The sequence below is a fragment of the Salvelinus sp. IW2-2015 genome, linkage group LG26 (genome assembly GCF_002910315.2).
Source record: "Salvelinus sp. IW2-2015 linkage group LG26, ASM291031v2, whole genome shotgun sequence".
NCBI lineage: Eukaryota > Metazoa > Chordata > Actinopteri > Salmoniformes > Salmonidae > Salvelinus > Salvelinus sp. IW2-2015.
Window position 1 is genome coordinate 14,514,353 of NC_036866.1, and position 15,547 is coordinate 14,529,899.

The window sequence follows — 15,547 nt, forward strand, 5'->3', positions numbered from 1 at the left end:
TATGGTAATTCAGCCATTTTGGATATTAACAGAACCGAAGCATCTCAATTTAGTCTTGTTGACACCTCGTAGTCACGAGGAACAGGCTAACACAGACATCTATACTGTGTGATGGCCCTCTGTGACAGAACGCAACTCCAGGACATATGGCTCTGCCTGCTGCCAACAGCTGTAAAGGCATTTATTATTGGCCAGGCAGCCAGTGGTGTAAAGTAATTGACTGGCCACCAGGGAAGGCCTTTACAGGGTAGTGTACTACCACACCTGGCTACAAGGAGCTATGTGCTAAGACCTTACAGGTTAAAGGAGTGATGAAGGTGAAGATGGTACAGTACTTCAGTACCTTGTTCTTAGTGTCGACTGTGAGGGGATAGGTYCAGAAGCAGTCGTGGACCGAGCCAAACATCAGGCCGGCGCTGGAGATGCACAGAGAAGTAGATAAGAGACGTAGGGATAGGATAGGGTGGAAAGAAATTGTGGTGGAAACTGGATACCGTAACATGAGGTTATACAGCCTGAGACATACTGAGACTTGAATCAATTTGACATACTACGACAGCAGTTTATGGGATCAAACATAGATGGTTATTTAGATGGGTCTTCCCTGGAGACTTCAGAAGGGTCTTAAGAGTAGACAGTGTATCAGCTGAATATTGATAGAGCGGTCAGCATCATGTGTATGGAGTCCAGAGCGTGGATGAAGTTAGGAGGAAAGGCATTCTTCGGTGTCACTGTGGCGTCCTGCGGACAGAAAACAGGACAGTCGTTCACAACAGGAGAAGACACACAGTGATACACAGTGTGTCTCTCTCGCACAGCCACAGCCACACACACACAAATAAGTCCCTGATGATGCAAGCGCCTGAAAAGCTGGTGTCTAAGTCCATGAATCAGTGCACAGGTAGGTCACAGTATGATTTATGAACTAATGACAAACAAACAACAGAACAGATGTTCAACTGACAAAGAAGGTGTCTTGCCAACACAACTGCACTCTATGCTTCCACTTCCTATAGAGGTCGTGTTTAAGCTTTAGAGCTGGGAATATCCAGGGACCACACGATACGATATTATCACGATACTTACGTGCCAATACAATATGTATTGCGATTCCGACGATTCTATATGTATTGCGATTCAATACTGTGATTTTATTACGATTCGATGTTCCAAACATATTGCTCACCATACATCTGCTGCAGAGGGACAAGAGAGAGCCATGAGAAAAATTTGTTTTGATCACACATGTAAATAAAAAACCTGAAAACATGTCGGCTCCCTATTTAAAAAGAAGATGGAGAACAAGCTATGAAGGAAAAATACTGGCATTTTGATGCAGGTACAGCCAACTAGCACAAAAATATTATAGCGATAATGTCAAATCGATACGATATATCGGCAAACATAATATCCTGATATGTAACTATATAGATTTCTCCATCACTAGTAAGCTCCCAGCTAATTGGGTGTTGGCGAGTAAGGAAAACATATTGCAGGCTTAGTAGCTGTTTTGGCCACTGTCTTCCAACTAACAGATTGGAGAAATGTAAATGTGCATTGACCTCTGCTGAAAATGAGCACATTCCCAATCTGTATATGTACACATTATCCTCATTAGTATGGGCCCCTGTCATTCCAATCCTCTGCTCCAAGGCACTTTTAATGGGGATGGAGTACAGGGGGATAATAGGTTGGGCTGCACCCAGCAGCACAGACTAGACACAGGCATGCCATCTATACAGGTGTCAACTCCACTCCCCTATTGGGCTATTTGGCTGGAACTGGCCAGAGTGATGGAGAAAATAGAAGAGCCTGTATCAGTGCTCAGGGGCAACTTCTACCTATCTACTCTGAAAACTAGGCTGTTAACTCTGTCTATTTATGGGGAACGGGATAGACTGTGAGTTTAGCTAAAAGCATTTTAGCAACAGTTAGTGACTCCAGGGCTGGTTATTGTATGAGTTAGACCACTACCACCAGCCAGTCCATTTGAGTTTTGGTCATGTACCTGAGAGATGGGTAGAGGGCTGTAGCCACAGCAAACCACTCCACCTGATTACTTATTTACATTCCCTAATAAGGGCCTTTTTAAGCCTTTAATTGGAGAGAGAGAGAGAGAGAGAGAGAGAGAGAGAGAGGGAGGATTGTGGTGTCAACCCTTCTACAGAGGAAGGACTTCCACCCTGCCACAATCCAAAGAATACACACCATCCTCTCCCGGGACTGTGCCCTGCGACCAAATGTACACCTGGCCCACCATCCCACCCTTGATCTGGACTGTCTCTTTGACCATGTTCACCTGTACAGGGAGACAGTCCCCATCCTTGCCAAGACTCCCAAGGACGTCGCTTTAAACCGAAGCCCGACCTCTCCACCCAGGAACAGCGGAGCAATCTCCGCTGTTCCTGGGTGAATTCTTTATCAGGAGAATTCTTTATCTGGTTAAAAATCAACAAGGAAGCTATCTTAGGGCAGGGGGCAGCATTTTCACTTTCGGGAAAAATATCATGCCAMAATTCAACTGCTTGCTACTCATCCCCAGAATATAAGATATGCATAGTATTAGTATATTTGGATAGAAAACACTCTGAAGTTTCTAAAACTGTTTGAATCATGTCTGTGAGAATAACAGAAYTTATGTAGCAGGCAAAACCCTGAGGACAAACCATTCAGAATTTGTATTTKTTTGATGTCACTGTCTTTTCAATTAGGTTTTTTAGAGACACCAGATTTCTAATGGACTTGCTTGCAGTTCCTACCGCTTCCACTGGATGTCACCAGTCCTTGGAAATCGGTTGAGGTTATTCCTTTGTGTAGTGAAGAAGTAGGGCTATCGTAAATGAGGGTCACATGAAGTAAATATTTTGAGAGTCATGTTACGAAAAAGTTGCGTCAGTATGTTTTTCTTTTTTGTAATGAACACAGATCATCCCGTTCTCAAATGATCGATTATTAACGTTTAAAAATACCTAACGTTGTATTACCAAAGTAGTTTGAAATGTTTTGGTAAGTTTACATGTAACTTTTGATATATTTTGAGTGCTTGGCGAAAGTGGAAGCTGTGTTTTTTCTGTGGATAAACGGTCCAAATAATTGACATTTTGGATATATATCGACGGAATTATCGAAACTAAATGGACATTTGTGATGTTTATGGGACTATTGGAGTGCAACAAAAAGAATTTTTCGTCAAAGGTAAGGCTGATGTGATGATTTATTTCTGCGTTTTGTGTCGTGCTTGCAGTGATGAAATATGCTTCTCTCTTTGTTTACTTTTGTGCTATCATCAGATAATAGCATCTTATGCTTTCGACCAAAAAGCTTTTTTGAAATTTGACATGTTGGCTGGATTCACAACGAGTGTAGCTTTAATTTGGTATCTTACATGTGTGATTTAATGAAAGTTTGATTTTTATATCATGTTATTTGAATATAGCGCGCTGTATTTTCCCTGGCTATTGGCCGGTGGGACGTTTGCGTCCCACCTGCCCCAGAGAAGTTAACAGATAAAAACGTCTTCCTCTGTGACACATACATTCCCCCTCAGAGTCACTCTACTTCAATGAAGAAAATTTCTCCATTCTAGAGGGGGAGATTAGTCACTTTCAGGCCCAAGGCGACGTACTGGTCTGTGGAGACTTGAATGGTAGAACAGCAGAAGAACCAGACACTATTAACAGTCATGGGGGCAAACACCTACTGGGAAGCATCAACCTTTCCCTCCACACATACCCCCCGAGTAACAAGTAGGACAAAGTGAAAAACAAAAATGGAGTACAGCTCCTGAAGCTCTGTTGAACACTGGGTCTGTACATTGTCATTGTCAGTGGCAGGCTAAGAGGGGACTCTTTTGGTAGGTACAGCTACAGCTCATCTCCTGGCAGCAGTACTGTAGACTACTTCATCACCGACCTCAACCCAGAGTCTCTCAGAGACTTCACAGTCAGCCCACTAACACCTCTCTCAGACCACAGTAAAATCACAGTGTATCTGAGAAGAGCGGAACCCAACCATGAAGCATCACGGCCCAATAAATTACATGGAACTAAACAGGTCTATAGATGGAGTGCAAACAGTACAGAAATATACCAAAAAGCAATTAGTTCTCAAAAAAGACAAGCTCTCCTGGACAACTTTTTATCCTTAACATTCTCCTACTGTAACAACTGTCTTCGTCCTCCTCATCTGACGAGGAGAAACGAGAAGGATCGGAGGACCAATGCGCAGCGTGGTACGTATCCATATTTATTTGAATACTTTTCAATTATGAACAAAAACAATAAACAGACGAAAACCAACGAAGCTACAGTCCCGAACTAGTGAACACAGACAAAACAGGAACACACGAACAGGAACAATCACCCACAAAACACACTACAAAACAGGCTACCTAAAYATGGTTCCCAATCAGAGACAATGACTAACACCTGCCTCTGATTGAGAACCATATCCGGCCAAACAAGAAACCCCACATAGAAACAGAAAACATAGACTGCCCACCCCAACTCACGCCCTGACCATACTAAAACAAAGAAAAACCAAAAGAACTATGGTCAGAACGTGACACCTACAGCAATGGTGTACATTTGAAAAAATATTTGTTCTATTTGAACACACCAAAAACTACACGTATCTCGAAYTAAATATCAACAACACAGGTAGCTTTCACATGGCTGTGAATGAGCTGAGAGACAAAGCAAGAAGAGCATTCCATACCATTAAAAGGAACATTAAAATCGGAATTCCAATTAGAATCTGACTCAAAATGTTCAAATCAGTTATAGAACCAATTGTTCTATATGGCAGCGAAGTATGGGGTCCGCKCTCTAATAATGAATTTACCAAATGGGACAAACATACAATAGAAATGCTGCATGCAGAGTTTTGCAAGACTATATTGCAAGTGCAAAGAAAAACTCAAAATAACGCATGTAGAGCAGAATTGGGCCAATACCCCCTCCTTATTCGAAAAATAGCATTTTTTTTTTTACAACCATCTAAAAACAAGTGACTGCAAAACATTCCATCACACAGCTCTATAATGAGAGATGAAACAAGAGAAGAGTCCCCTCAGCCACCTGGTTCTGAGGCTCAGTCAGCCTCAAGACATCACTAAGAAAATCTGGACCAACCAAATCATCACAAAGCAAAAATAAAAATATAYCACCTTTTGGAAAGACACCACAAAAAATCAAAGTAAACTTCAATACTATTTGGCTCTAAACAGACAGTTCATGGTGGCAGACTATCTGACCACTGTGACTGATAGAAAACTGAGGAAAACACTGACTAGGTACAGACTCAGTGAGCCCAGTCTGGCTATAGAGACCGGTCGTCACAGGCAAACCTGGCTGCCCAGAGAGGACAGGCTGTGCTCACTCTGCTCCAGGGGAGAAGCAGACAGATCTGCATTTCCTATTACACTGTGACAAATACTCAGACCTAAGATAATCTATATTTCCCAAAATTATCATTCAGTACAAATAATTTGAAACTATAAAATATGAAGAAAAAATGTAATTGTTATTGGGTGAAAAAGCCAAATGTGCAGTTTTGTCTGCCAAATATGTGTCCTCCTGCCACAACCTTTTTTTAAGCCTTTATTTAACTAGGCAAGTCGGTTAAGAACAAATTCTTATTTTCAAAGACAGCCTAGGAACAGTAGGTTAACTGCCTTGTTCAGGGGCAGAACAACAGATTTTTACCTTGTCAGCTTGGGGATTTGATCTTGCAAACTTCTGGTTACTAGTCCAATACTCTAACCACTAGGCTACCTGCAGCCCAAACATGATGGATAGCCAGTGAAAAGTGCAATGTAATGTCAATAATATTTCCCATTTAGTTTTGTTTTGGCTTTCGTATCATGTCATGTGACTTCTCAGTCAGGTTGAGACTGGTCTCCTACTATAGCTTTAATGTGTTATTATTCTAATGAATATTGTTGTTGTAGTTTCTGTTAATAGTAATCCCATTTCCACTACTACTATTATTATTGCTGTTGGTCCCACCATTTTTGTTATATATATACTTTGACAATGTAAGTCATTTACCTTGCCTTGTCAATAAAGTCTATTGAATTTAATTGAATTGAACTCCACACGATGCATGGAGAAGCCCGGTGGCTGAACCGATTCCAACAACATATCCCGAGAGAGCCATGTTTCCGTGAAACAGAGAATGTTACAATCTCTGATGTCTCTCTGGAAGGCAACCCTTGCTCGAATTTTCATTCTAACCTTTGTCAAGAGACTGGACATTGGCTAGTAGTATACTCGGGAGCGTGTGGCGATGTACACGTCTATGAGTCTGACCAGGAGCCGATCCTGTTTTGGGTCAGCTTCTGGATTAGATCCATTGTCCTGGGTGGTATCCAATAGTTCTTCCCAACTGTATGTAATAAGACTTAAGATTTCCTGGGGTAAACAATGTAAGAAAATAAACATAAAGACAAAATACTGCACAGTGCAACACACTTCTAGGTTTCAGAGCAAGTGACGTAACTGATTGAAAACGCTAGTAGCGCGTACCCGCTAACTAGCTAACCATTCACATCCGTTACATATGTATAGAGTGAATGCTGGGAAAATCAGTAGAGAGTGAAGGGAATAGAGTAATAATACTGAGCTCCACTGTAACTGCAGCCTGTGAAAATACTGATGCTTTTTCTGACATCAATCTAAGTTTAGAGGAAAACTCTTTACACTGCAGCATCACTCTGCCTGCCTGCACACACAAAACACACACTCACACACTTACTGGAAAAGGAGATTCTTTTTGGTCTCAGAGAGAGAGAGAGAGAGAGTGTGTGTGTGTGTGGTTTGTGTGGTGTGTGTGTTGTGTGTGTGTGTGTGTGTGTGTGGGTGTGTGTGTGTGTGTGTGTGCGGCCGTGGTTGTGTGTGACAGTGAATGTCAGGGCAGGCAGACAGAAGGCTGTCAGTCGGTCTCCTCTCTCTCAGTCAGTGTTGTGTTTATGGTCAGCAGAAAGCCTCAGAGGAGGCTACTGAGGAGAGGACAGTTAATTTTAAATGGTTGGAAATCATGTGTTTGATCTATTTGATACCATTCCGCTCCAGCCATTACCACGAGCCTGTCCTCCCCAATTAAGGTGCCACCAACCTCCTGTGCTCACGGTATAGGGAAGACTGTCACAAGACATACAGTAGGCCTCACCCCACTGAGGGACCAGACAGTAGGCTACAGTACAGCATCAATTAAAGGTGAGTTCTGCTCCAGGTCCTTTGTAGCTCGATGAAATAGTAACAAAACATGTGTGGGTGTCAGTCAGCATGGACACTGAAGAGAAGAGTATGAAATGAATTGACACAACTGTATGAAGTGAGTGGCTGTTCTTTTMATTTTAGTTAGGGATTACCCATATGCATTGTTCCAATCTTAGTGATACAGCTGGAGGGTGGGATTTCAAGTACTTGAGCTTCAGTTATAGCATAAGCCCCCCATCAAGATTTACACGAACTACACTATTTAAAAATATATATATATATTTCACCTTTATTTAACCAGGTAGGCCAGTTGAGAACAAGTTCTCATTTACAACTGAGACCTGGCCATGAAAAAGCAAAGCAGTGTGACAAAAACAACAACACAGAGTTACACATGGGATAAACAAACGTACAGTCAATAATGCAATAGAAAAATCGGTATACAGTGTGTGCAAATGAAATAAGGAGGTAAGGCAATAAGTATGCCAATAGTGGCAAAGTAATTACAATTTCGCAATTTACACTGGAGTGATAAATGTGCAGATGAGGATGTGCAAGTAGAAATACTGGTGTGCAAAAGAGCAGAAAAACAAAAACAAATATGGGGAAGTGGTAGATATTTGGTTGGTTGGATGGGCTATTTACAGATGGTCTGTGTACAGCTGCAGCGATCGGTAAGCTGCTCTGACAGCTGACGCTTAAAGTTAGTGAGGGAGATATAATTCTCCAACTTCAGTGATTTTTGCAATTCGTTCCAGTCATTGGCAGCAGAGAACTGGAAGGAAAGGCGGACAAAGGAGGTGTTGACTTTGGGGATGACCAGTGAAATATACCTGCTGGAGCGCGTGCTACGGGTGGGTGTTGCTATGGTGACCAGTGAAGCTGAGATAAGGCGGAGCTTTACCTAGCAAAGACTTATAGACGACCTTGAGCCAGTGGGTTTGGCGACAAATATGTAACGAGGACCAGCCAACGAGACTAACTATGTTGCACAGAAATATCATATAGGCAATTTTTGAAAGTTTGAAACCAAACACACATTTATACTGCACTCATTAGGAATGAATGAACCAAAGCAATAAATGACCCCCGCTGTAACAGCCTCTGATACAAATCACACATGCAATGGCCATCTTACAGGATCATTCAGCGGTGACATTTCAGCCCAAATGTCACCCTTCCCAGGGCCATCAGCGACCTGTCTGTCTGTCCATCTGTCTGTCTTGTGCGGTGTTAAAGTCCATAATCTGCTGCTGTGTAATAATCACTGTAATCTGGATGGCTGGGCACCCACATCCCAAAGGGCTCCTCTCTCTCTGTATGCCTGCCTGCCTGCCTGCCTGCCTGCCTGCCTGCCTGCCTGCCTGCCTGCCTTCCTGCCTGCCTGCCTGTGAGACTGATTCATTCATGGGGCATAGTCAAGGTCTGGCGCACCAGGGCCAATGGGGCCAAGGCAATACATCAGACCACCGGGCCCCAGCTCTGAGGTAGTGAATGTGGCAAGGGAGGCGGACGCGTGGGCGAGTGACTGTCACTTGTGTGTGAGTGACTGTTCTCACATTGGCCCTGCCACTGTCACGCCCCTCAGCGCCTCCATCACATTACTTCTCAGATGGGCGTGGGCTCCATATATCCCAGACCGTGCCCTATAGCCATCGCCAATTACAGCCTCATCGGTCAGCACTTTCACACAGACCACGGTCAACGTGTAAGGCACTGTCTGTGTGTGTTTGTGTGTGTGTGTGTGTGTGTGTGTGTGTGTGTGTGTGTGTGTGTACTCATAAGGACAGCCTACAGCTCCAGGCCAATCAATAAGAATGACTAGTGCTCAGTAGCTCAACAACAGCTATTGAGAGAGCAGCCAAGTACAGCTAGGTTCTGTCACAGAAGAGAGGAGTTTGACCAGGCTGAGGTGAATAATGGAGCCCAGCTGTAAGGGAAGCCATTTCGTCACTGGTGTGTGAGTGACTGTTCTCACATTGGCCCTGCCACTGTCACGCCCCTCAGCGCCTCCATCACATTACTTCTCAGATGAGTCTCTCCCAGTCACTTCCAAGCCCTCCTGTTCCCTTTGTGAAGGAGTCCTCTGAGACCTTGGAGCACACTGACCGACTGTTCAGGGTCGCTCATTAATTATTCTGCCCTGTCATTCATCTACAGAGACAGTAGGAATAAAGAACAGAAAAGCCTTTTATACTCAGGCTGAAGGTGAAGAGAAGTGATAAGACTGGAAGTGAATGGGAACAGCTACCAATAGATAGAACAACAGGATCTGTACGACTATAGAGTACCCCAATATATTGATGTAAATGGAAAGGATCAGGTCATTATTGTATGCGTACATCCCTCTCATCTGAGAAATATCTCAGTTATCTAAGGAAAGAGCATTTTGGGTGCTCAGAACATAATAGGATTCACTGTTTGCACTCCAACATCTAGCCATGCCAATGCTGCTAGGCCAGTCCTCTCACTGATAAAGCCTGCCACCCTGGCAGTAGGCCTGTCTGATAAAAAACAGACCCAGATAAGATTGGCTACAGACAGCAGACACCACTACATGTTCCTGCTGTACACCCACTGTTGGTTCTGGGAAATAATTCATCACTGTCTGACTGTCTGTTKTTCTCTTTGCTTGTCTGTCTGTCTGCCTGTCTGCCCACCCATCCATCGGTATGTCTCTGTCTGGCCACACCTAATGAAGGGAACCACTTATTTGGCTCTGACTTCTGACTGACTGAAAGCTCTCCAAATGAAGTGCTGCTCTCTCTGTAGAAAATGTTTCACTGCCACCTGTTCACTTGAAAATAATCATCAAAAGCACTAATGACACTTAAAACACAAAAGTCTATCACCCAGACTTAATATTATGTACTGTAGCTACAGAACATGGTTAATTCATGCTACCAGTTTAGAACCAGAGAAAAGTGTTTGCAACTACTTTCATGAATGGAAATTTGTTTTACGAAAGCCTGGGTCCTATTCATTGGGAGAAACCACAGAATTTTTTTTGCAACAGAACACAAGCTTTTCTTCTYGGACAGGTTCAGATAGTGCCTCCCCGTTTCTACCCATTTTCTTCCATTTTGTGCCTAATGAATATGACCCTGGTCAGGGATTTTTATGATCAGTTAACCCAATGAGTCCCACCATCGCGCCGACATGATTTAGGACTTCTAGCCCCTTTTAAACAGTGTGTGTTTGAGCTACAGGCTTCTGAGGGTTTTTTTCTGCATCCATTGGTCTTTGTGATTAACAGGGGCTGAGCTAGAGTGGTGTTTGTAAGAAAGGGCGGATCTCAAAGGGGCCCGGGGTCAGATATTTTTTACAAAAACTTTTGTATATTCAGAATGTCTTTGTAAAAAACTATTAAAATGCCATCTATGAAAAGCTGAGACTCTAACGAACACGCACGTGTAACATGTTTTGCTCTATGACACTCAAGCTACACAAGGGTCGTTAGAAGGTAAGGTGTTCTTCATCACAGAAAATCACAGGTTTTTGGTTTGGCAGATCTTTTTTTGTCAATAAAACTCCTGAATGCAACCGTTTATGTCAAATTGTTTTGTGTTCTACACTGAAAAAAATTCATAAACGCAACATGTAAAGTGTTGATCCCATGTTTCATGAGCTGAAATAAAATATCCCATAAATTGTTAATACGCACAAAAAGCTTATTTCTTCCAAATTCTGTGCACAAATTTGTTTACATCCCTGTTAGTGAGCATTTCTCCTTTGCCAAGATAATCCATCCACCTGACAGGTGTGGCAAATCAACAAACTGATTAAACAGCATGATCATTACACAGGTGTACCTTGTGCTGGGGACAATAAAAGGCCACTCTAAAATGTGCAGTTTTGTCACACAACACAATGCCACAGATGTCTCAAGTTTTGAGGGAGCGTGCAATTGGCATGCTGATTGCAGGAATGTCCACCAGAGCTGTTGCCAGAGAATTGAATATTAATTTCTCTACCATAAGCTGCCTACAACGTTGTTTTAGAGAATTTGGCAGTACTTCCAACCGACCTCACAACCGCAGGCCACGTCTATGGCATCGTGTGGGCGAGCAGTTTGCCGATGTCAACGTTGTGAACAGAGTGCCCCATGGTGGCGGTGGGGTTATAGTATGGGCAGGCTTAAGCTACAGACAACGAACACAATTGCATTTTATCGATGGCAATTTGAATGCACAGAGATATCGTGACGAGATCCTAAGGCCCATTGTCGTGCCATTCATCTACCGTCATCTCCTCATGTTCAGCATTGTTAATGCACGGCCCCAATGTGCAAGAATCTGTGCACAATTCCTGGAAGCTGAAAATATCCCAGTTCTTCGATGGTCTGAATCCTTGTCTGCATACATATTCACCAGACATGTCACCCATTGAGCATGTTTGGGATGCTCTGGATGTACAACAGCCTGTTCCAGAAACTTCCCACAGCCATTGAAGAGGAGTGAGACAACATTCCACAGGCCACAATCAACAGCCTGATCAACTCTATGCGAAGGAGATGTGTCGCGCTACATGAGGCAAATGGTGGTCACACCATTTGAAAATCAGATACTGACTGGTTTTCTGATCTATGCCCCTAAATAGTTTTTAAGGTATCTGTGACCAACAGATGCATATCTATATTCCCAGGCATGTGAAATCCATATATTAGGACCTAATGAATTTATTTCAATTTACTGATTTCCGTATATGAACTGTAAATCTTTAAAACTGTTGCATGTTGTGTTTATATTTTTGTTAACCTGTTTAGCTCCGGGGTTCCGCTAGCGGAACTCCTCCCACATTCCACTCAAAAAATATTTTTGAGAAATATTTAACTTTCACACATTAACAAGTCCAATACAGCAAATGAAAGATAAACATCTTGTGAATCCAGTCAACATGTCCGAACATGTCCGAACATGTCCGAACATGTCCGAACATGTCCGAAAACACCACGTATATTTATGTTAGCTCACCACCAAATACAAAAAAGCACAGACATTTTTCACAGCACAGGTAGCATGCACAAAACCAACCAAACTAACCAAGAACCAACCAAACTAACCAAGAAACAACTTCATCAGATGACAGTCTTATAACATGTTACACAATAAATCTATGTTTTGTTCGAAAAATGTGCATATTTGAGCTATAAATCAGTTTTACATTGCAGCTACCATCACAGCTACCGTCACAAATAGCACCGAAGCAGCCAGAGTAATTACAGACACCAACGTGAAATACCTAAATACTCATCATAAAACATTTCTGAAAAATACATGGTGTACAGCAAATGAAAGACAAGCATCTTGTGAATCCAGCCAATATTTCCGATTTCTTAAGTGTTTTACAGCGAAAACACAATATAGCATTATATTAGCTTACCACAATAGCCAGAAACACAAGCCATTTACCAGCAGCAAAAGTTAGCGATCGTAATAAACCAGCAAAAGATATATMATTTTTGACTAACCTTGATAAGCTTCATCAGATGACAGTCCTATAACATCAGGTTATACATACACTTATGTTTTGTTCGAAAATGTGCATATTTAGAGCTGAAATCAGTGGTTATACATTGTGGTAACGTAGCATCTTTTTCCCAGAACGTCCGGATATTTTTCTAAAATATTTGATATTTTTTTAAAAAATTTCAATAATCTAATAAAACTATATTGAAAAAACATACTTTACGATGATATCTTCACATTTATCAAWTAAAATCAAAGCCGGAGATATAAGACGTCTATAACGATTGCTTTTCAGAAGCCAATACTGGTGACCTTTATGCGCTTCCTGAACAAACGAATTCTGGGGTCATGTTATTCCAAGCTGTCTCTTTTGACCATAGAAAGAGATTGAGACCCCATTTCACCTCTCACAGCCTATTGACATCTAGTGGAAGGCGTATGAAGTGCATGTATAGTCATAAATCTCAAGCAAAATGATAGGGAGGGCCTGGAACAGAGCCTCGATTTGAGATKYTTCACTTTCTGACAGGAAGTTTGCTGCAAAATGAGTTCTGTTTTACTCACAGATATAATTCAAACGGTTTTAGAAACTTGAGAGTGTTTTCTATCCAATAGTAATAATAATATGCATATTGTACGAGCAAGAATAGAGTACRAGGCCGTTTAAATTGGGCACGATTTTCCCCCAAAGTGTAAATAGCACCCTCTATCCTCAACAGGTATACTTGTAGCCCTAGTTGTCCTGAAAATAAAAAGGAAAAACACTTAATTGTGAGGCTAAACACAAGGGCTGAACATGCAGATAAATTAAAGTCAGATAAATGAAAGCCAGTTTTTGCTGGGGTCTCGGGACTATAGGGTTAAACAGCAATAAATCAGGAAGTAGGACTTGTGAAGATATGGCCTTTATGCAGGGTAGCAGCTCTATGGATTTAGCAAACTAGTTAACTCCTATCAATAGCTCCAGGGCATGTGAAGGTCATTTTGATTTATCACAGAAACAACCAAATGGGTTGAAAATAGACACACGTAGACGCACAGGGCAATGCATTCCCATCAACATGTGCCATGTGATGCTATCTCATCCAGCAGTGCTCTAGGATGAGTTGGAAGGAGTGATGTGTCCATCACTGTGGCAGAAAGTCCTTTCAATCTCCCCCACATGTCCTCAGGGAGACATTTAGAGATACAGGAAGAGGTCATGATAGAAGGATCTGGGGTTAACGCAACACACTACTCTATTGTACGTATCTTCTAGATCTACCTTTGGTTGCACGAAATAGGACCAACAACTTGATTATTGTAATTTTCCCTAGGAATGGATATTGTATCTTTGAGGAGAGAGATTTTAAATAATGTCTAGATTTGTAAATTACACCCACATTATATATGTACCAGTTTTGCCCATCTAGCCCAATCCTTAGTTTATGATGAATCTGTTCTTGATACAGTGCAAAACTCTCTCCATGGAGAATAGCCCAACTCACCTGAGAGTTTTTCTAGATAAAACAGTCCTCTGTAAGAATGAAGGAGCAGCATAGTGCCAGGAGGGGATTCTCATGAATCACATTGCAACACCATTGTTTACATTTGAGTGCGTAAGCAGACACTCTTATCCAGGGTAACTTACAGTAGTGAGTGCATACTTTTTTATACTGGTCCACCATGGGAATCAAACCCACAACCCTGMTATTGCAAGCACCATGCTCTACCAACCGAGCCACACAGGGTCTGCCCTTCTTTCCACAACCATCATTCGTTCATATCTAGCCAAGACCTATCTCCAGACAAATGAACCAACCTCTCTACACTGACCTGGGTCTCCCTGGTCTCTCTCTTTCCAACTCTCTGCCCGGCTCTCCCCAGCTGTCACTCACCTTATTGATCACTGTGGTCCGACTGTGTGCAGATGAGATACAACACTGTCTAATTATTCACCTCTCCCTTGGAGAGCTACCATACTCCCACTGACCTTTTCCTACTCTAACCCCTCCATCCCTCCCGTCTCCCTCTTTTCCTCTCTCTGTTACCCCCAGGGCGTCCTTGAAACTCCAACCGCATATATTAGTTAACCCCAAAATGCCAGAAGATTGTGCAAGATCAACGCAACGTGGACGCCGCGGGGAGCCGCTCGCTTTGGTTCTCTGGGAGCGAGGGAGAGGAGAAGTGGAGAAGTCGACATTTGGAGAAGTGCGGTATGATATGAATAAGAATGAGGAGTAACTCATTCTGATTCTGTGTATGGTACTGACTAGCATACTCATCTCCTCTACAGTGGCTAACATTTTTCATCAAAGGAAGGGTTACTTAGGACAAAGCAAATCTGATGTACAGAGTGCAAGCCAACAGTGTGTGGAGAGACTAGAGAGCCATGAGAGTAATACAGTAGGGGTCTTTGAAACTCCAACAAAATTGTTTTTAACAGTGGGACCACCGATCCTTTGGGTTCTACCAGCAAGGTCAGTTGAGGATATGGTGTAGCTGGCTGCCCTCTAGGGAAATTACTCTCAAGGTTACTGGAACCCAACATAGACCCATTGTCTGTCTCTCTGAGTAACAAAAGCCCAGCGTTACACCATAATCTCCCAATCCACCACTCCTCTCCTCGCCTCTGTGCCATCTACTCCTCCGGTTTCACTTGATTCGTAACTCGCCCGGTAAAAGCGGAAAGGGACAAAATCTCTGCCCAGGCAAAAGTGACCCCTAATCTGATTAGTTGCCAACAATCTCGTTAGGCAGCCGTATTGATGTATGTCCATGCTCCTCGTCACTTGCTKCTGTCATTTCCTCCAACCCATCATCAGCTATGGGCCACCCTCCTTCCCTTCACAACTGACTGATTAAGGGATGCTCTCCTCT

General features: G+C 42.6%; 1 pseudogene; it reads right to left on the reverse strand.

Annotated features, from left to right (window-relative positions):
• Positions 1-642: 642 nt before the first annotated feature.
• The window catches only part of LOC139023075 (uncharacterized), a 56,632-nt pseudogene continuing 41,727 nt past the window's right edge, over positions 643-15,547 (reverse strand).